The sequence below is a fragment of the Saimiri boliviensis genome, chromosome 15 (assembly GCF_048565385.1).
Source record: "Saimiri boliviensis isolate mSaiBol1 chromosome 15, mSaiBol1.pri, whole genome shotgun sequence".
NCBI classification, from domain to species: domain Eukaryota; kingdom Metazoa; phylum Chordata; class Mammalia; order Primates; family Cebidae; genus Saimiri; species Saimiri boliviensis.
In genome coordinates this window covers 78422869-78446139 of record NC_133463.1, presented here as the reverse complement: position 1 = coordinate 78446139, position 23271 = coordinate 78422869, and the positions used below count along the sequence as shown (strand labels likewise).

At 43.5% G+C, this 23271-nt stretch overlaps 1 protein-coding gene across 17 annotated transcripts in view; it reads left to right on the top strand.

The window, feature by feature from the left end:
* Window positions 1–23271, top strand: part of CYRIB (CYFIP related Rac1 interactor B) — a 169092-nt gene that overhangs the window by 35678 nt on the left and 110143 nt on the right. For all 17 annotated transcript variants that reach the window (XM_074387130.1, XM_074387120.1, XM_074387132.1 and 14 more), the window contains exon 2: window positions 10433–10485. The gene's annotated coding sequence lies outside the window, so the exon portion shown is untranslated. The remainder of the gene's footprint in view (window positions 1–10432; window positions 10486–23271) is intronic.

Sequence of the window (23271 nt, the reverse complement as noted above, 5' to 3'; positions counted from 1 at the left end):
TCGAAAAACAAGACTATGTATTAAAGTGCACAGTAATAATTAATGTTATTGGTTTAAACAGATGATTGGCTTAAAGCCTCAGAAAACTTCTTTTGAACATTTATCAACATGTTAGGTGCCAACCACATTATGTAGTTGTCTTCCCCACCCCCAAAATCAGATTTCTTGAAGACAGATTTATCACGTGGACGTAGAGCTGCAAGTACTACAGCATCATTAAAAATAATTTTTTATTTTTTTGAGGTGGAATCTTGCTCTGTCGCCCAGGCTGGAGTGCAGTGGTGTAATCTTGGCTCATTGCACCTCCTTCCCTGGCTCATTAAAAACAATTTTAACTATGTAAGCAATAGATCATGATACTGTGGAAAAATGATGTGTGTCTTAAGCTGCAATCGGCCTATGCCAGGAGAATGGTAGGCAAATGTAAAAACTGTGTTTTTATTTTTATCATGCATCATTTAAATGAACCATTTAATCTGGAAAATGGTTTTATATATTTTCCATATATAATATTTTATATATTCCTATGTAATATTTTATATATTTCCATATATTTTATATATTCCAGATTTAAATATTTTATCATGCATCATTTATCATGAACTGTTTAATCTGGAAAATGGTTCATATTTCCAGGAGAGAATGAATTTAAAGGGAAATGATAATTATTTTCTTTTATTTTGTTGAGACAGAGTCTCCCTTTTTTTTGCCTGAGCTGGAGTGCAATGGCACAATCTCGGCTCACTGCAACCTCCACCTCCCAGCTTCAATGGATTCTCCTGCCTCAGCCTCCCAAATAGCTGGGATTATAGCTACCCACCACCACACCTGGTTAATTTGTGTGTGTACATTTTTAGTAGAGACAGGGTTTCACCCTGTTGGCCAGGCTGGTCTCAAACTCCTGACCTCAGGTGATCCACCTTCCTTGGCCTCCCAAAGTGCTGAGATTACAGGCTTGAGCCCTCATGGCCAGCTGGGAAATGATAATTAATAGACCCTCCTGCTGTTTATTATCTTTGAAAGAGAACTGCCTAGTATTATAGCAGGATATCCCCAGATCTTAGACCCCAGTTCTTGGTAAAAGGTATACTATGGGTGCTGTTCTCCTTCATATGTTAGCATAGCAATATGTTGAAATGAACCTTAGCTACTATTGACAGAAATTCCAAGCCAGAGAATGTTTATAAACTTGTGGTAGACCCAAGAATCAGTTGTGTTATCTTCAAAGAATCCCAAAATGTGTATGGGATTTGCATCTTGGTGGTAAACAGGCATTGAAAATCAGAAGTACTTTGTATTTACCTGGTATGAGGATTGCAAAACATTGATATATTATTATTTATTTTGAGGCAGAGTCCTGCTCTGTCACCTAGGCCGGAGTGCAGTGACGCTATCTCTGCTCATTGCAGCTTCTGCCTGCTGGGTTCAAGTGATTCTGCTGCCTCGACCTCCCTAGTAGCTGGGATTACAGGCGCACACCACCAGGCCCAGCTAATATTTTTTTGGTGTTTTTAGTTGAGATGTGGTTTCGCTGGTCTCGAACTCCTGGCCTCAAGTGATCTGCCTGCCTCAGCCTCCCGAAGTGCTGGGAGTAGAGGCATGAGCCACTGCACCGGCCAATGTTGATATATTTTTGGAAAGGGGTGTGTGTGTGTGTGTGTGTGTGTGTGTGTGTGTATACATGCACTTAACTAGCTAGCACTAGTTATGAATAGGAAATTGAACACCTGGGAATATGTTTTAAAAAACATCCCCCAGCCCCAATGTATTAGCATCTTTTCTGGACTATATACTTGGGAAATAATAACACATTGACAGAGCTATAGAGAACCTGGCTAATATAAAAGGACACGTTCTGAATAGATGAGGGATCCTTTAGAAAACTCCAGCATGGGGAAGGATTCCTCCAAATGCGTTCGTTTTCCAGGTGCATCTTTTGTTCTGTATGATCCTGGAACACACCCAGGGGGATGCTACCCACAGCACCAGGCTCGGGTCTCTAGGGAGCCTTGCCTAGATCTGTTACAGTGGAGGTTTCAGACACTGTGGTTTTTCCAACAAGCTCAAATCAACCAAGACAAATTGGAATCACTTGTGTGATGCCTGCTCCACAACCATCTCTCAGTAGTCATTTAGTGCTTGGCTGGATGAATATTTAACGAAAACGTAAGAAAGAGAAGTTTGATTATTCAGGTAATCTGATTGTCTAGCTATATAACACTATAGACAATTAAGAGGATAAAAACTAAAGTTAGACTGGGCACTGTGGCCCATGGTGGCTTTAGGAAGCCTAGATGGGCGGATTATTAAGACCAGGAGTTGGAGATTGAACGGGGCACATAGCAAGACCTCATCTCTACATAAAATAAAAAAATTATTCAGACACCATGGCACACCCCTATGCTACTAAGTAGCACCCCAGCTACTTGGGAGCTAAAGACAGGAGGACCGTTGAGCCCCGGAGTTTGAGGTCACAGTGAGATATGATGGTGTCACTGCACTCCATCCTAGGTAACAGAGCAAGACTCTAATAAAAATAAATAAATAAACAAAATGAATACTTCTACTGTAAATACAAGATGTCCACTCTCAAGGTGCTTATGATCTGTTGGAAACAGATGCTCGGTGCCGCAAAGAAAAATCAAAACTGAGACAAAAGGATCTCTCAGCAAGCAATTTTTACTCCCTGGACTGCAGGAAGGGTACTCTTGCTAACCATCTTGCCATAAGAGTACAGCGAACAAAGGAGAAGCAGACATATTTATCCCTTACACATTTGGGGTTGTTCTTACTGCTGCGTCCGATCTCCATTGGCTGGAGCCAGACCTCATATTTTTTGTTTGTTTGTTTTTTTGAGACGGAGTCTCACTCTGTCACCAGGCGCCAGGCTGGAGTGCAGCGGCACGCACTCGGCTCACTGCAACCTCCACCTCCCGGGTTCAAGCAATTCTCCTGCCTCAGCCTCGCGAGTAGCTGGGACTACAGGCACACGCCACTACGCCCAAATTTTTGTATTTTTGGTAGAGACAGGGTTTCACTGTGTTGGCCAGGATGGTCTCGATCTCTTGACTTCGTGATCCGCCCACCTCAGCCTCCCAAAGTGCTGGGATTACAGGAGTGAGCCACCATCTCCGGCCATAATTTAAACTAAAATCTGATTGGGTAATATAAATAACTTAAAACTTTTCTAAACAGGTAAGGGACATAGGCTGTGAGCTGGGACATGCCTATGAGCATGTCCAGCACAGGTATCTTGGTGAAAGTACAAGGACATAGAATATACTACATGTCTGTAAGCATGGCATGTTTAACAGCTACATAGAATAGGGCTTAACAGAGAGTTATTAGCACATTTATTCTTTAACAAGAAAGAAACGTTAAAGAGGAACTTTTCTACTTCCCCCATGATCTCATTGAAAGAATAAGGACAAATATTAGGTGATAATACCAAATGGTATAGGATGGGAGTTGGCACATGTGTGATCATTTTTTACTTTATAATTGACATTTACATACAGAGTGCACATCATTATTTTCAGCTGGGTGTCGAGTCCAATTGATTTAAAACATGAAATGGCAGACTTGGGAGCTTGATGGCCTTAGGAAGTGAGGCATAGCAGAGTTCATGTGTGAGCCATAGGGAGGTCTGCTGGGAATGAATTTGAATCTCGAGCTGAACATGCCCAACTTCCCGCATACCTGCTAGAAGCCTTCTATGCCTGGCACATCACGAGAAAAGAAGACTGAGGCAGCTTGTATCAGCAAGGCAAGACATTTGGAAATGGCCTTAATAAAACCTCTTTGCTCTGGCTGGGTGAAGTGTTTCACACCTGTAATCCTAGCACTTTGGGAGGCTGAGGCCGTTCGATCACTAGAGGTCAGGAGTTTGAGATCAGCTTGACCAACATGGTGAATCCCATCTCTACTAAAAATACAAAAATTAGCTGGTGGTGGTGCATGCCTGTAATCCCAGCTACTTTGGAGGCTGAGGCAGGAGGATCACTTGAACCTGGGAGGTGGAGGTTGCAGTGAGCCAAGATTGCACTACCGCACTGCAACCCCGGGCGACAAAGCCAGACTTCTTCTCAAAAAAAAAAAAAAAAAAAAAAAAAAAGAAACCAAACACAAAAAAACCTCTTTGTTCTGATTCAGAAATTGTTTCTTTTTTTCAAACAAATGTTTGGCTTCTCAGAACTGAAGGGCAAACATTAAGAACGATCTTCCAAATTCACGCTTGGAGAGGCAACCATAGGGAGAAGTTGGAATTAAATACCGCTTATAACTATTAGCTTCTCTAGATAGCTATGGGAATAGCTGAGCAGGGTCCCCTTGAATGGGGAGATAGATAAGTTTACCTGTGTAATGACTGCATTTAGTTTTTTCCCATGAAATTATACGAAAGAATTGCTTTACTTAAAGGTCTATTTTCATAAGTTTGTTAAACATTGCCCTAATAATTTTTTACATTATTGCTAACTGCTCCTAATAGTATGAAATAAATTCAATCTAGTTTAGAAAAACGCTCATGACTTCTGATTTAAAATAATTCTGAATATCCATTATTATCATAAATACTAATGTTTATTGCATATTTACTATATATTAGCCACTGTTCTGGGGGCAAGTGTTATTAAATAAAGCAATTAGGGTTGTTAGAAATATTGCAGAGCTCTTGTAGGTGAACAGGATTATGGGTATAAGTTTATAATTTTATTAACAGGGATAGAATGAATCATGGTAAAGGAAAAAGCAAGTGATAAACAAGCCAATAAAATAACAAGATGAATCCACTGAGGGGAAGGAGTAATTATTTAAATTATCATTTTTTTGTTTAATTAACATTTATGGTCTTCTGGGTAGCAGGCACTGCTAGGGACTTTTACATCTGCTATTTTATTTAATTACTAGACTTCTTCATTTCCAGATAAGATTTCCCATGGGCTTCCTTTGACTAATGAGTTATCTTAACCTGGTGCTTCTCAGTCCTAACTGCACATGAAAATCACCTGGGGAGCTTTGGCACAATATAGTGTGGGGTCCATCCCCAGAGAGTCTGTTTAATTATGCAGGGCGGGGACTGGCAGCAGTATTTTTAAACTCTGACCAAACCAGAGATGTCATTTCACTTGCAGGAAAAATACAGCAATAAGCAACTGTTGCAAACATCAGCAGTAGAGCCTGCTATGCCAGGTGGAATAAGCAAAAACACCTGTCTTCCTTTGTCTGTTTCCTATTAAGTGGGATGTGGAAAGTGTCAGAATAATGGAATGAAGCAGGTTAGAAAATGTTGCTTTAAAAGTCTCAAACCAAAATTTCCAGGTGCTTTTAATTTGTAGCCTGGGTTTTGCTGTGGCGTTAATCAGAAACATGGTGCCAGTGACTTGCCTAATAGTTTTTGTCTTTTTTTTTTTTTTTTAAGTAAAAAGGAAACTAACAATTTTCTATACTAAAGGTAATGTGTTTTAATGAAATACATATATGTGTCCAGAGTACAGATCTGTGGATAAGAGTTTAAGAGGACACAGGATTGTAAGGAATATTTCTTTTGGTGGATGGATTATGAGTAGAAATATCTTCTTTAAAAATCATCTGTTCCAGCTGGGCGTAATGGCTCAAGCCTGTAATCCAAGCACTTTGGAGGCCAAGGTGGGCAGATCACCTGAGGTCGGGAGCTCAAGACCAGCCTGACCAACATGGTGAAACCCCGTCTTTAAAAAAATAAATAAATAAATAATAAAAAATTAAAAAATCATTTGTTCCGGGTGAGTGGCTCACACCTGTAATCCCAGCACTTTGGGAGCTGAGGTCCGTAGTTCAAGACCAGCCTGGGCAATATGGTGAAACTCTCTCTCTACAAGAAATTAAAAAAAAAAAAAATAGCTGGGTACGGTGGCGCGTGCCTGTGGTCCCAGCTATTTGGGGGACTGAGGCAGGAAAATCATTTAGAGCCCAGGAGGTCGAGGCTACAGTGAGCCACGTTTGCGCCACTGCACTCTAGCCTGGGCAACAAAGTGAGAACCTGTTTCAAATTAAAAAAAGATCATCTATGTTTTGTTTTTTGTTGTTGTTTTTTTTTTAACTTCTGGTAAAGTTGTTTAATGGCAAAACATTTAAAAATAGCAAAACATTTTAAAAACCAGGAAGGAACTAAGTGGTTTAGGAGGCTTAATTTAAAAAAAAATTATTGTAGCCTTAGATCACATAATAATGACTTAACTTTAAAAATGATCCATAATCAAAAACATATCTAGTCCCTAAAACAATTCCTGGTCACCTTTGTAAATAGATTTGCTTCAGTGAGAACTTTTAGTTCTGCCTAGAGCATCTCAGGAGTCAGTGTGGTGAAACTGGTCAGAGAAGGAAAGCTTCCATTCGACTTGCCAACATTAAGGGTTTTCCGCTTAAAATAAGCAGTGTTTCTGGTAGGGGTGATAGATAGGTTTCCATTGAAGTGATGTTTTGCCCCTTTAAAAAAACTTTATAGGGCCGGGCGCGGTGGCTCAAGCCTGTAATCCCAGCCCTTTGGGAGGCCGAGGCGGTTGGATCACGAGGTCAAGAGATCGAGACCATCCTGGTCAACATGGTGAAACCCCGTCTCTATTAAAAATACAAAAAAATTAGCTGGGCATGGTGGCGCATGCCTGTAATCCCAGCTACTCAGGAGGCTGAGGCAGGAGAATTGCCTGAACCCAGGAGGCGGAGGTTGCGGTGAGCCGAGATCGCGCCATTGCACTCCAGCCTGGGTGACAAGAGCGAAACTCCATCTCAAAAAAAAAAAAAAAACAAAAAAAAAAAACTTTATATTGGCCGGGCACGGTGGCTCATGCCTGTAATCCCAGCACTTTGGAAGGCCAAGGCAGTCAGATCACGAGGTCAGGAGATCGAGACCATCCTGGCTAACACGGTGAAACTATGTCTCTACTGAAAATACAAAAAATTAGCCAGGCATGGTGGCACCCGCCTGTAGTCCCAGCTACTTGGGAGTCTGAGGCAGGAGAATTGCTTGAACTTGGAAGGCAGAGGTTGCAGTGAGCCAAGACCGCACCGTTGCACTCCAGCCTGGGTAACAGAGCGAGACTCCAACTAAGAAAAAAAAAAAAATTAAAAATAAATAAATAAATAATTTTAAAAACTTTACATCACATTTGTTGAGAGACCTCAGGCAAGTCATATCATTCTTTTGGGCCTGAGGTTCTTTGTTGATAAAATGAGGGAATTACGCTAACATAGCTGTCAGTTTTCAGATTGGGATTCATGGGGTGGAGTCTTCTAGAGGGGGCTTGGGGAGGAGTGTTGGGTTGGCTTGATTCTGGGTCTCCCGCCTTGGCCTCAGACAGGCAGCCCTGCGGGAGGGCTCTGGGCAGTGCTCATTGGCAGGGAGGGGATTGGTTTGGTTCTGCCTGGATTTGGGGGATCTTCCGGACATCAGGCATAGTACCAGGTGCAGGGGATACTAGGATGACCAAAACTGGCATGAGCCCTCAGGTAGCTTAAAGCTTAAAGTCTCTTGGAGAAGACAGATAAGGACACAGAGAAATCTAGCGTTTCTCAGCTAGGTCAGGGACTGGGTGGGAGAAAGGAGGGAGTTGGTTAGAAGGCCAGTTAGGTCTAGGAGCCCTGGGTGTTTTTTAATTTTTATTTTTATAGAGACAGAGTTTCACTATGTTGCCCAGGCTGGATTTGAACTCCAAAGCTCAAGTGATCCTCCTTTCTCAGCCTCTAGAGTAGTGGGGACTATAGGCGAGTATCTTTTAAAGCACTAAATGACAAATAGAGGACAGCTCCCTTCCTTGAGTCACCGTCTGGTCACTACTGAGAGGAGAACAGAGAGGAAGGAGCGGAGCCCACGTGAGGTGGCTGGGACTCCCCTTGTCCTCTGAAGCCGACTTCAGCATGCCAGTGACAAGCTGTCAGGGAAAGAGAGGACCTAAGTTCTCAGAAGACGATAGAATCTGCATTGAGGGCTGGGAGGGACCTCAGGAGGGCACCTGGCCCCGGCACGTTACCCTGGCAAGCCCACCCCTGACATATTCAGGTCCATCCCTCTTCCACCTCCTGGGCTTAACTGGGTGGACCAGTAGTCCAACCTGCGGGCCTTTGCACGTGCTGAGAGCTCTGCTTGGACCCCTTCCTGCCCCTGGCCAGTTCTAACTTAACTTTATCTTCTCAGCTTCAATATCACCTTCTTGGGGAAGCCTTTCTTCCATTATCCATCACTTTCTATCCCCTGCTGAGTTAATTAAATACCCTTTTCTGGAATTACCTCATCTGCTTTCCTTCAGAGCATTCATCTGCCTGGAGTTGCTCCCCTAATCTTGGAGAGCTCCTGGGTGGCTGGGACCGTTTGATTCATGGAATTATCTCCATGGCCACAATGCTTGGCGCACAATAAATGCTCAGTAGCTATTGAGCGAAGGGGTGTCCTCACTTTATAACAGAAGTGAAGTGACTTGCCCAAAATCAGATGCTGGGAAAGACAGAAGGGATGAGATCCATGGTATGAGGCGGAAGAAGGGGCGAGGTCTGGTTTCTAGAGCTGATGTTGAGGCTTTTTGCCCATAGCTTGGAAATGAAAAGAAGTCACGCTTGTTTAGAGGCGCATGTTACTTCTATCAGAGTCCCACTCTGTGCCCTGGGTGTTCTGGGTGTGTGTCTGAGTGATGTGGGGTGTGTGTGTGTGATGTGTGCATGTGTGTGGGATGTGTTCCTGGGATGTGTGTGTGTGGTGTACGTGTGTGTGCATGTGATGTGTGTACTTGGAATGCATGTGTGGTATGTGAAGTCTGCGTGTATGTGGTATGTGTGCACATTGACGACGTAGTTTGTGAGTATGCAATATGCTTAGATGGTTCTTTTTTTTGTTTTGTTTGGAGACAAGGTTGCTCTGTCACCCAGGCTGGAGCGCAGTGCGTGCATATCATGGCTCACTGCAGCCTCTACCTCCTGGGCTCAAACAATCCTCCTGTCTCAGACTGCCCAGCAGTGGGACTGTAGGCATGTGCCACCGTGCCCAGCTAATTTTAAAATTGTTTGTAGAGACGAGAGCTCCCTAAATTACTGGGCTCAAGCGATCCTCCCGCCTCAGCCTCCTAAAATGCTAAGATTATTGGTGAGCCGCCCTGCCTGGCTTAGATAGTTCTTAAATCCTCTCCTTGGCCACTGAGCCGTTCTGTGATTATTATTTAAAAGGGAATGTTAAACCACACTCATGCCACAACAAGAAGAACAACAAAGAAAACCTGTTCTGGCAAACAGAAAGAGCTGCAAAAGCAGCAGAAGTGGCTGAAATTATCAGCAGATAGCATTCTCTCTGGACAATTAGACATGGCCCCTAAACCTTTTGTGACTGAAACAAGGCTGGTTAAGTGGCTTCCGGTAGTTTCAGCACTCAATGAAAAGCAAAGAGAAAACACTAAGGCAGCTAAAGATTTAATCGGAATAAAGGCCAGAGAAAAAGTCATTCTGTTGCTCTTGCATTCAATAGTCAGAGCGTCTAGACACTGCAGACTCTGCTCTGATCTTCACACTAACTGCTGGCGAATGCATTAAAATGGGATGTTGTTTAACTTTGGTTTGATGAAAATTCTCTTTTTTCATCTAAGCGAGTGTGGAGGGTGACAAGGCTGGTGTAATGTACCTGGTTGTGTTTCTTTCTCTGCAAAGTAGAAACCTAAAACAGGAAGTGATTCAGGAGACAGCATGACCAAGACCATTTAAATCCCAAGTTGAACTGAACATTTTCCAGGGACCAAGACCTGCTGCTGCAGCCCCAGGGTCCCAAAATCCTTTATACTAAATCTCTATGCATAGCCCTGGCCCCACCATATATGCTCCTAGGACAACACGGTCCAGCCAAACTGTCCTTCAGTCATAGGAGTTTGGTTTAGGTCTTTGTTCTTTACTTGCTGTGCAACCTTCAGCAAATCACTCAACTTCCCTGAATCTCTATTTGTTTGTAATACAGCAGGCAATTTTGAGCATTAAATGAGAAAACTGTTTGCAAAACAATTCAGTGATATAATGGTCTGTGCAAATGCTATCTGGGGCCGAGTGCGGTGGCTCACGCCTGTAATCCAACACTTTGGGAGGCTGAGACTGGCAGATCACTCGAGGTCAGGAGTTTGAAACCAGCCTGGCCAACATGGTGAAACCCCATCTCTACTAAAAATACAAAAATTAGCCAGGCATGCTCGCTTGAATCTGGGAGGTGGAGTTTGCAGTAAGCCATGATTGTGCCACTGTACTCCAGCCTAGGCAACAGAGCAACGCTGTGTCTTAAAAAACAAACAGACAAACAAATGCTGTTTGGAGTTGTTATTCCCCAACTGTGCCTCTACTATGGGAAAAAATAATAGCAAGGATTTACTGGGGGGCTTTCTTTGTACTGAGAATTATTGTAACTTGCTTAATCCTTGCTGTAATTCTTTTACAGGAGAAGAAACTGAGGCCTGGAATTTGATTAACTCATTCAAGTTTACCCAGCTGGTAAGTAACAGAGCTGGAATTTGACCATGTCCATCTGGCTCCAGAGCCAGCACTTTTTTTTTTTTTTTTTTCTTTTTTTGAGACAGAGTCTCACACTGTTGCCCAGGCTGTAGTGCAGGGCACGATCTCGGCTCACTGCAATCTCCACCTCCCGGGTTCAAGCACTCTCCTCCCTCAGCCTCCCGGTGGCTGGGACTACAGGCATGCACCACCACACCCAGCTAATTTTTTTGTATTTTTAGCAGAGATGGGGTTTCACCATGTTGGCCAGGATGGTCTCCATCTCCTGACCTCGTGATCCACCTGCCTCAGACTCCCAAAGTGCTGGGATTAGAGGTGTGAGCCACCGTGCCCTGCCCAGAGCCAGCACTCTTAACCACACTTCTTATGAGGCAATATTAAAGTGATGGTAATGGCTACAAGATGGATTTTAGTTGCATAGAAATAAGCACCTTCTACCTCTGTTGAAATCAGAATACATTTACACCCCTTCATTTACTCGATGAATATTCATTCGCTCCATCAACCTACAAAGTTTTCAGGTCAAATTGTTAGTTTAAATAAGAACTATAGGCCAGGAGTGGTAGCTCACACCTGTAATCCCAGCACTTTGGGAGGCCGAGGTGGGTAGATCACTTGAGATCAGGAGTTCAAGACCACCCTGGCTGACATGGTAAAACCCCATCTCTACTAAAAATACAAAAATTAGCCAGGCACACTTGCTTGAACCCAGGAGGCAGAGGTTTCAGTGAGCCGAGATCAGGCCACTACCTTCCAGCCTGGGCGACAGAGCAAGACTCTGCCTTAACAAAAATAAATGAATAAAATAAATAAGAACTATAATTTTGGAGGGAAGGAGACATTTCCAGCCATCTGTCATGAGTAATGACAATAATAGCTAATATTTATTGAATATTTACTATATGCAGACCCTATGGCTAAGAGCTTTTGTTTTTGTTTTGTTTTCTTGAGATGGAGACTCGCTCTGTCACCCATGCTGGAGTGCAGTGGTGCGATCTCGGCGCACTGCAACCTCTGCCTCCCGGGTTCAAGCAATTCTCTGCCTCAGCCTCCCGAGTAGCTGGGATTACAGGCACGTGCCACCACACCTGGCTAATTTTTGTATTTTTAGTAGACGGGGTTTCACCATCTTAGCCAGGCTGGCCTTGAACTCCTGACCTCGTGATCCACTGACCTTGGCAAAAGTGCTGGGATTACAGGCGTGAGCCACTGCGCCTGGCCAGAGCTTTTTAACTTGTTTAAGCTTCACATAGCCCCCACAAAGTTACAGTTCAAGGAAGACAAGTAACTTGCCGAGGGTCACTCTGTTGGTAAGGGATAGAGTTCGTATTCACATTCAAGCAGTCTGGACTGAAAGTCAATACTCTTAACCAGTCTTGTCTTGTCAACCCTTTAACGCCCTTCACCGAAATCCATTGCCTCTTGGAGCCTGGGCGCCCTCTCTCTGTGACAGCACATTTCCCTTTTCTGCCTCTTTTCTCCCCAGGTTTTCTAGACTCGCTACTATCCTCACTTGTGAGGCTTAACCATATAATGGGAACTTTTGGCAAAATCCTGTGCAGCCCTCTCTACTTAGGCATGCTTTTTTTTTTTTTTTTTTTTTTTTTGAGATGGAGTTTCACTCTTGTTACCCAGGCTGGAGTGCAATGGCGCAATCTCAGCTCACTGCAACCTCTGCCTCCCAGGTTCAAGTGATCTCCTGCCTCAGCCTCCTGAGTAGCTGGGATTACAGGCATGTGCTACCATGCCTGGCTAATTTTGTATTTTTGCTAGAGACGGGGCTTCTCCATGTTGGTCAGGCTGGTCTTGAACTCCTGACCCCAGGTGATTATGCCTGGGGTCCCTTGGCCTCCCAACGTGCTGGGATTACAGGCATGAGCCACTGCACCCTGTCCCTCTTAGGTATGCTTTTAACTTGTATTTTAATCAAGCTATCTTACATGCTGTAAAATACACAAATTTTTTTTTCTTTTTTTTTTTTTTGAGACAGAGTTTCGCTCTTGTTACCCAAGCTGGAGTACAATGGCGCAATCTCGGCTCACCGCAACCTCCGCCTCCTGGGTTCAGGCAATTCTCCTGCCTCAGCCTCCTGAGTAGCTGGGATTACAGGCACGCACCACCATGCCCAGCTAATGTTTTGTATTTTCAGTAGAGACGGGGTTTCACCATGTTGACTAGAATGGTCTCGATCTCTTGACCTCGTGATCCACCCGCCTCGGCCTCCCAAAGTGCTGGGATTACAGGCTTGAGCCACCGCGCCCGGCAAAATACACAAATCTTAATCGTACAGCTTGGTGAAATTTTAATATGTTACACCCATGTAACCACTACCCAAATCAGGATATACAATATTTCTAGAAAGTTCCCCCATGTCCCTTTGCACTTAGTATTGCCCCAGAGATAAGCACTATTCTGATGTCTGTCATCATAGATTCTTGCTTCTACCTTATTTGTATCCAAATATACTTGCTCAACAAAAACAGAGCAAAAGGATAAAAACACCACTTTAAATAGCGTGGGTGATCCCGTCATTCCAGCCAATGGGCGTCTCTCTTGGAGCGGGTGTGAATGGCAGACATAGATCTGCTGTTCCGTCTGTTGGTCTTTGTTCCCTTGGCTTTTTAGAATGTGAGCATCTTGTGCCACCAAGTATGTTTCTCATATTTGTGGATTTTAATTATCACACAACATGGCCCCTAAATCCAAGCCAGCTATTACATATGGTGCTCAACCTACGAAATCAAATCCGGTGCTGAAGGAAAGACTGTGTTGGACTTCATGAAAGATGGTTTGTGTGTCTCCAACCTGAGACCTTATTGTGGGATTTTCAAGGGGAATTTTGGCTTCTTTGAATTTTCATATCACATGCTGGCTTTAGAAGCGAACCCTTGAGGAGATACAATTTTAATTTGGGCAGAACTCAACTGTGGATAAGTGGTTTTATTAGATTTAGTGACCTGGAATACTTCTGGCAACGTGGTGGACTAAGCTGATTTGTGTGAGTCCTTCCGGGTATGAACACAGAGTTGACGGAAATGTAAGAATTTTATCTAGGGAGCGCTAAAGAAAGAGACAGCTGCAAATGCCAAAAATAAGGATAGACTGGGCACAGTGGCTGATGCCTGTAATCCCAGCACTTTGGGAGGCTGAGGCAGTTAGATCACTTGAGGTCAGGAGTTCACAACCAGGCTGGCCAACATGGCGAAACCCTGTCTATACTAAAAATACAAAAATTAGCCAGGTGTGGTGGCACGTGCCTGTAATCCCAGCTACTTGGGAGACTGAGGCAGGAGAATTGCCTGAAACTAGGAGGGGAAGGTTGCAGTGAGCAGAGATTGCACCACTGCACTCCAGCCTGGGCTACAGAGCGAGATTCCACCTCAAAAAAAAAAAAAAAAAAAAGGATAAATTTAAGCTAAATGGTGGCATGTGAGCTGAAGCCATGACCACTCCTGGGGCTTTTGCACAGAAGCTGTAGAGCCTGGTGGCCAAGATTTTAATGCCACAGTGGCTTTAGGAAGGAGGCTTGGGCTTAAGGTAGAATTGAGTGCTCTGTAGCCTTGAAGGTCTGACTTTTTCATGAAAAGGGTCTAGAAAAATTTCAGTATCTGGAGAAATAGAGAGGAAGCTGATCTTGACTGGAAAAAAAGTGATCAGCAAGAACTTAAACACATGGTACTATACCTTATGTGGTTGTAGAATCTGTATTTGCATTATCTATGAGATATGAGATCTTTCAACCTGAAAAATTAACATAAAAACTGGTGTAGTACCATGAAAACCTCTACTGCAAACACAAAATCATTCCATAGGCATATTTCAACAACCCATACCTAACAGCACTCCCACAGAGAGAATGACCTCCCAAGATGAGTTCACAATGAAAAACTATAAACTATTCAGGAAACCACTCCAAGTTGTAAATAATAAAACTGTTTATAAGAGACTATAAGAATGGTATATTTAAAATGATTAAGATGTCTTCGTTTGAGTTCACAAGCAAAAAAATAAAATGATTAAGAACTAAAGATAATATAAAAATGTGAAGAAAGGTAGACAAAGTATAGGTTGCCTTGAAGAGCAGCCAAATTGAAAAGAAAAAAAAAATCATTAAAATCCAACAAAAGAGTTAAATGACAGATTTGACATAGCTGAAGAGAGAATTAATGAACTGGAAGACAGTAATGGTTAAAATTTGTTAAGTGCATAGTACATGCCATTGTTCTGTGTACTTTATTTGCATTAACTCATTTACTCCTTAGAACAAAATTATGAGGAGACATTATTATGATCATCTAAATTTTATAGACAAACTAAAAAGCAGTTTAAGCCACTAGCTCGTGGTCACATAGCTGGCAAATGATAGAGCTAGGATTTGGCCTTGAGTCTGTGTTTGCAAGTATTATACTATGGGAAATCACCAAAAGTAGGCACTAAGTGATTAAGAGATGGGTATATGAAATAATGGTAAAAAAGTATCAATGGCACTACTTATGTCTACATAGAGGGACTAAGAGAGAGGCAGTATTAGAAGACATAAGGATTAGATGTCCTTTCAGACATCTTCCAATCCTTAGGTTCCAAGAATTTGTGACCAGGATATCAAGGGCAAAATATTCAAAGGAGGCTAGTACACCCTCAGTTTTCACTGTAGTCTACATTGGTGTGCTGGTAAATGTTTACAGTGATTTAAGAAGAAAAGGAAGAAAGAAAAGAAAAGAAGCCCTAATTTGTAGCATTTGCTGATTTTTATGGTGTAAATACTTCCATGATGACCAGTTTCACCAACATGATGCCACTGAACACAGTTTGGAAGAGATCAACATGGTCAGGATTCTTGAGTCAGGATAGCCACCTCTAGAACACCACTGCCTTTGGCATTCGTTTTATTTTAAACTGTTCGTTGTTGTTATTTTTATTTTTAAAATAGGGCCTCACTCTGTCACCTAGGCTTGGATGCAGTGAAGCAATTATGGGTCACTGCACTAATTTAAAAAAAACACTAATTGCTAATATTTTTAAAATTTATTTTTGTCTGTAGGCTTATGCCTACAATGCCAGCATGAGAGGCCAAGGTGGGAGGATCACTTGAGCTCAAGAATTCCAGACCAGCCTGGGAAACATGGCGAAACCCTGTCCCTACAAAAAATATAAAAATTAGCTGGTTGTGGTGGTATGCACCTGCAGTCCCAGCTGCCTGGGATGGTGAGGTGGGAGGATTGCTTGAGCCTAGGTGGCAGTGAGCCAAGATCACTCCTCTGCACTCCAGCCTGGGCCATGGAGTGAGGCCCTGTCTCAAATAAAATAAGATAAAATAAAATAAAATAAAATTTAAAAAAGAAAGTAAAATTTATTTGGTCTTGAATTCCTGGACTCAAGTGATCCTCCTGCCTTGGCCTCCCAAAGTGCTAGGATTACAGGCATGAGCCACCATACTTAGCCTGTTTTAAACTCTGATTTCTGGGTTGTGCATCCAGGGGTGCAATTTTTAGGAAGCAGTAATGTCATGTATGATATCACAGGGGCAAGAAGAGGCAATAGAGCAAGAGTGGAGCTCTGCCTTTCTTCTTTTGTATTTAAAAACAAAGCAATCTTTTGTGAATGTGGTTGGAGAAACTGGCATACTCATTCTTCTACTGGTGAGAGTGAAAATTAGTACAACCTCTTTGGAGGACCATTTGACACTGTCTACCATTTTAAGTGCACATACCCTCTGACCCTGCAATCCCACTTCAAGGATTTTATCTTAAAAATTCTATCTTTCCGCCAGGCGCGGTGGCTCACGCCTGTAATCCCAGCACTTTGGGAGGCCGAGGCGGGTGGATCACGAGGTCAAAAGATCGAGACCATCCTGGTCAACATAGTGAAACCCCATCTCTACTAAAAATACAAAAAATTAGCTGGGCGTGGTGGCGCGTGCCTGTAATCCCAGCTACTCAGGAGGCTGAGCCAGGAGAATTGCCTGAACCCAGGAGGCGGAGGTTGCGGTGAGCGGAGATCGTGCCATTGCACTCCAGCCTGGGTAACAAGAGCGAAACTCTGTCTCAAAAAAAAAAAAAGAAAAAAAAAATTCTATCTTTCCTATAGTAATACATGTGTGTGAAGATGCATGTAATATATATTCATTGCAGCATTGCTAGTAATAGACTGTGACAGCAACTTAACGTATGTCAATAAGGAATTGATTTAGGCTGGGCGTGGTGGCTCACGCCTATAGTCTCAGCACTTTGGGAAGCTGAGGCAGGCAGATCACTTAGGTCAGAAGTTAGAGACCAGCCTGACCAATATGGTAGAAACCCTGTCTCTACCAAAAAATGCAAAATTAGCCGGTGTGGTGACCTGTGCCTGTAATCCCAGCTACTCAGGAGGCTGAGGCAGGAAACTAGCTTGAACCTGGGGGGCGGCAGCTACAGTGAGCCGAGACTGCGCCACTGCACTCCAGCCTGGGTGACAAGAGCAAGACTCTGTCTCAAAAAACAAACAAGACCCCAAAAAATGAAAAATAAGGAATTGATTGAATGTATATTCTTACAGTAGATTGCTCCACCACTGTTTAAAATAGTAGGTCATATCTGCTAAGAAGGAATGATTTTCAGGATATATTCTTAAGTTTAAGAAAAAAGCAATTCGCAGGAACGTATATATGGTATGCTGCCAGGTACAGGAAAACAAGAACAGGGTATAAGTGTTTATACACACCCACCCACACACATACTCATGCTTGATTATGCCTAAATGATTGCTGGAAGGACACACACACACACACACACACACACAGTGTCGGGGGGAATTCTGTATACTTCTTGGAAAAGCTTAGGGGATTGTGGGTCTTGGGTGGGTGGGAGATATCCTGCTATATGTCCTTTTATATTTCTTTGAATGTTTAGAGGAGATTTAGCAGGTCTCCTAGGTGGGGTTGCATATCCCCCATGGGAGACCAATATTTATTGAGCATTTTCCAAGCACCAGGCAATTACCTGTGTTATCTGCTCACAGGTAAGATAGATCACACAGGTCAGGATGTGAGGATGTGTCCTTATACATCCATAACAAACTCTCCATTGCCTGCTGATAGCTGGACTACAGAGTTGCCCAGTAAATGTGTAATAAATGATCATCTCATTTTGCTTTTCTTTTTATTTCTTTAGAGACAGGCTTTTGCTTGATCACCCAGGCTGAAGTGCAGTGGCATGATCACGGCTCACTGCAGCCTCGACCTCCCAGGCTCAAGTGATTCTACCATCTCAGCCTCCTGAGTAGCTGGGACTACAGGCATGCGCCACCACGCCTGGCTAATTTTTTTCATTTTGTAAAGATAGGGCTCTCACTGTCTTGCCCAGGCTAGTCTTGAACTCTTGGGCTCAAGCGATATTCCTGACTTGGCCTCCCAAAGTGCTGGGATGACAGGTGTGAGCTGCTGTACTTGGCCCATAATCACATTTTCAAGAAGAGGGGTGGTACCTTTGTTGTGCAAAGACCCGTGGCATGCGGATAGAGGAAGGGAAATACATGGCAGCCTGCAAGGTATTTTGGAAACAGGGGTAACCCAGCTGCTTCATAGAAATCTGAGTTATCTGGGAGGCATCTCAAGCCTTTCTCCTTACACTAGTCCCTGACCTCTCTTGAGACCACATGGAAGTATTCAGTCAGTACTAATTTTTCCAACTGTCAGATTCTTTGTTCTGGAAAGCTGTAGCTTGTGTTTCTGGACCACATGAATTGCTGATGTGTTTAGAAACAGCAAAAGCAAGGAGAATTAGTCCTGCGATGTCCTCCTTTTCTGAATTATTTTATCTTTACAACTTTCCCGTTGAGTATACATCATCAAAGGTCTAAGAGGCACCAGCTTCTGTTCACTTAAAAAGAGTGCCCTTTAGGACCTTTCTTCTCAAAATAGATGTTCCCAGAGGTGCTTTTATTGTTATTGTTGTTTTCTGCAATCAGTCACATTTCTAGCCCATCAGGAAATGTTTTATAGAGCCAGAGGCTTTCTCTCTGCCCCTTCCCTTGATCATTTGGAAATAAATTCAGTAAGTAGGTTATTCATCTTGAAAGGGCTGTTTTGATGCTGTTGTGATCTGATCAAGGCACAAATGGTCAAGAAAACTGGAATGAAAACTTAAGCGTATGGAATCAAAATCACAAAAAAATACCTGTGGTATTTAAGAGCGTAACATTATCTGCACAATTCAGATGAAATACATGCAAGTGAGAGTTATTTGACCTTAGCACTTTGCTGGTCTCTTGAGACAGTATTTTGTAGGCTATGAGAGAGCCGTTAAGAGCTTTAAGTATCATTACCCTTATGTGCGACGTGGGATGTAGTGGTTTTAGCTTACTGGAAGATGAATGTGAATCAACAGTGTTATCTGACTCCCCCAAATAGCAATTCCATCTTCACTGCCTGAATAGAGATAGGAAGTAGCTGTTGCTGCGTGAGGCCTTCCTGGACCCAGGTGCTTTGCTGTGCTTATATTGCAGTGTGTAGCATTTAATTAAAGCAATTATCTTATTGGCTTTAAATAACTGTAGTTGTTTGTAGCTATCTCCACATCAGCCTGTGAGTGCGGAAGGATGGTATGGATCACCTCGCTTCATCTGTGTATAGCCAGCGTGCAGCCTACACCACAGCACTTTGGATTTCATTAGTCAGGATTCTGTCGACCTTGAAACAGAATCTCACCTCGAACTGGCTTCCGCAGAAAGGGGATTTGTTGGTTTATGTAACTGAAGAATCTAGGAATGAAACATAAGGCATGGAGGATCCAAGGCTTAAAGTGTTGCCAAGGCTTACACAGTTTTTCACCATCTTCAACGCTGCCTCCTTTTTCTTTTGGATTGTGGTACAAAATGGTTGTCAGCAGTTCTAGCAGGAGGTTAAAAAAAAAAAAAAAAAAGAAAAGAAAAGAAAAGAAAAAAGCCAGTGTTCCAGTAGTTCAACTGAGTCCAACTGTCTCTCTGATTGGTCTTTTCCGGGTAACATGTATGTCTCTGAACCAATCGCTGTGGCAAGCAAATGCGATGCTCTGATTGGCCAGCTTGGATCAAATGCCCTCCCTCTGAGGGAGATTGGGTGCAGCCTGCACCTGCTCAGGTACAGGGACTGAGAATGAGGGAAAGACTGCAGGTTCCCAGGGAAATGAGGGTGCCGTTTGTGAATGGTGGGTAGGCAAAAGCCAAGGACGTCCAATATAGTAGTTTTTTAATCAGTGTTTACTCAGTGAATGAATTAACAGATGAATGAGCAAACAGGAGCGTGCTGCTGATTCTGTGAGCTGGTTATGCAATACCCCGAGTGGGGTTTTAACAGATGGAGCCTTTGCAGAGGGGAGGGATAGAAGAGAGCTCTGAAATCAAGTCATCTGAGGATACCATTAAATTAGCTGAAATATTTAACAAGAAATAGGAGACAGAGGAGACATAAGATCGCTGTTTCCAAACGTAAAGGGCATTCATAAGGAAGGGACATTTTCTAGGTCCCAGATGCTGGGCTAGACACGTTAACGGACATCACCCTACTTTTATTTTCATTTTATTTTATGTTATTTTATTTTTTTGAGATGGGGCCTTGCTCTGTGGCCCAGGCCAGAGTGCAGTGGTACAATCCTAGCTTACTGCAGCCTCAATCTCCCAGGCTTAAGCAATCCTCCTGCCTCCCTCCTGAGTAGCTGGGACTACAGGCACACACCACACTCAGATTTTTTTTTTTTCAGACAGGGTCTCACTGTGTTGCCCAGGCTGGAGTGCAGTGCCACAATCACTGCAGCCTGGACTTCCCAGGCTCAGGTGACCCACACCAGCCTCCCCAAGTAGCTGGGACTGTAGGCAAGCACCACCATGCGTGGCTAATTTTTTGTATGTTTGGTAGAGAGGAGGTCTCCCATGTTGCTCAGGCTGGTCTCCAACTCTTGGGCTCAAGCCATCCTCCTGCCTTGGCCTCCCAAAGTGCTGAGATTACAGGCAAGAGCCGCTATACCCGTCCGCAATTTAAAAATTTTTTATTTAATCTTGATAATTGTTTTGTTAAAGAACCTAGCTCAGAGAATTTAGGAACTTGCCTGGGGTCCTAGGCCTGGGCTCTGACAAGGCCAGAATTCAGTCTAGGTCTGCTAGTTCAGAAGCCCCTCAGATTTCCTGGTATTTGATTTAGCTGCTGCATAGCCAGCAGACTGTACTAAATAATAGGGTTTTGCCATAGTTCTCTTTTGAGAATCTTGATTTCATCAATCTTTGTTTATCCACTCATCCATTTTCATTCATGTACTCAGGAGATATTCCATTGATTGCCTACTGAGGTACTAGAGATAGACCAGTGAATGATTCAAGCCACTGCCCTCCTGGAGCTTATAGTCTGGCCAAGTTCCATATTACTTCTAAGTGGTTCAATGACAGCCTCTAAGGATGTACAGATCTATGATAATACCAGTCACACTAGTCCCACCCCTCTATAAGAAGGCAACCAGCAAAACCAAGAAGCTGGATGGCTCAGTTCTATCTATGCTGTCTGCCTGGGATGCTGCTCCTTAAGGGGCTGATGGATGTTGAGGTATGGGAGGCTCAGTGTGCCTCACCTGTTCTCATCCTCCCAGGCTGGCTCTGCTGGGTGATCTGGGCTGTGTCCCACCACTCTGTCCATATGATAACTTCCTTTTCTGAACCCCAGAGCAGAACCCATGGAATGAAGCAGAGTTAGCTGAATAGGAGGGAAATAAATATTTCTTGAATGAGGCCTCCCCTGCCCAGGGAAGTAGGTATTATTATCTCCATTTTTCAGGGGAAGAAGCTGAGGCTTATTAGAGTCATGATTTGAGCCCAGGCCTGTCTGATGGCTCCAAAATGGTGTGGGCTTCCTCTTGACCCTTCTTTGATCTAGACAGGTCTCTGGAGTTGGGTTTTCAAAGCTTCTGAACTGCAAGATGATCTGCATAGCTGGGATTACAGACGCCTGCCACCATTCCTGGCTAATTTTTGTATTTTTAGTAGAGACAGGGTTTCATCATGTTGATTAGGTTGGTCTCAGTCTTCTGATCCGCCCGCCTCAGCCTCCCAAAGTGCTGGGATTACAGGCGTGAGTCACCATGCCTGCCTTTTTTTTTCCTTGAGACGGTGTCTTGCTCTGTCACCAGGCTGCAGTGCAGTGGCATGATCTTGGCTCACCGCAACCTCTCCCTCCCGGGTTCAAGCTATTCTCCTGCTTCAGCTTCCCGAGTAGCTGGGATTACAGGTGCCTGCTATCATACCCAACTAATTTTTGTATTTTAAGTAGAGACGGGGTTTCGCCACGTTGGCCAGGCTGATCTTGAACTCCTGACCTCAGGTGATCCGCTCACCTTGGCCTCTCAAAATGCTGGGATTACAGGAGTGAGCCACTGTGCCTAACTGAGTTGTTAAGTTTCATTTCATGTATTTCTCTAAAGAAGTACTTATGGAGGGCCTAGGTACAGGAACTGTTAGGCCCTGGGTGACCATGACTGACCAGGGTTTCTGCTGCCAGGGAACTTAAAGTCTGAGTTAAATAATTGGAAGTGCAAAATCTTCATTCAGTGATTTATTCAGCCATGCACCAGGATGTACCAGTTAGGTGCTTTGAATTGCAAGTGACAGAAATCCCAGTTCAAATGGGATAATTGATAAAAGCAGTTAAGTGGTTCACACAACCAGAAAGTGGAGAGGGGAGGATAGGTCAGGGCTCCGCCTACATTTCTTTGTGATCCTCCCAGCTCTGTACTTCTGCCTGCTCTGTTCTCAGGTTGACTTCCTTCAAAGTCTTAAGAGAAAAGAGCTACCATCTCTCTCTAGAGTCACTGAACAAACTTCCTGAGCTTTGTCCTGATTGGATCATTTCAGGACATGCATTCATTTCTCAATTAATTGTGGTGGCAGGGGAAATGGGATAACACTGATTGGCTTAGACCATTCAGGACCTGTCCTTGGAATTGGAGATGAGGTGTGTTTGACTGAAGGATGCGTCTCCATGGGGGAGGAGTGGAGTAGATGTTGACAAAGAGGTGATGACAGCTTCTTAGTGGGCAGTGTGCTAGGATTGGCATACAAATATGAGTAAAAGTATCATCTCTTATTAGACACTCATCTTTTTCTTATTTTTAGAAATATTAATAATAGAGATGGGATCTTGCTAAGTTTCCCAGTCTCAAACTCCTGGGTTCAAGCGATCCTCCTACCTCAGCCTCCTAAAGTGCTGGGATTACAGGCATGAGTCATCACTGGACCAGAAACTCACCTTCTCTAGTGAGCTTCCTGAGAAGGGCATTTACCTAGCCTTAATTGAATGCTAGGTACTCGACAGACATTTTTCAGAGTTAATTCTCATAGTATCCCTGTCAAAGAAATAAGTATTTCCAGTTTACAGATGAGGAAGCAAGTTCAGAGAGCTGGAGTTGCTTGCCGGCGGTCACACGCCACACACACCTAGGAAGCAGGCATGGCGTGGCTGTAGCTGTGGCTTCCACACTACTTCCTCTGTTTTTTTGTGATTGTGGTAGAGAAAATAAATTGTCAATAGAGACCCTAAAAAGGTTTGTTGAATGAGTCTTCTGCAATAATTGGAGCCTTGGGAGTAGTTACTGCTTTTCATTTCAAGTTTTTGTTAAAGGAATCCTGCCTGCCTCTTTTTTTTTTTGAAGCAGAGTCTTGCTCTGTAGCCCACGCTGGAGTGCCGTGGCATGATCTTGGCTGACTGCAACCTCCAACTCCTAGGTTCAAGCGATTCTCCTGCCTCAGCCTCCTGAATAGCTGGGACTACAG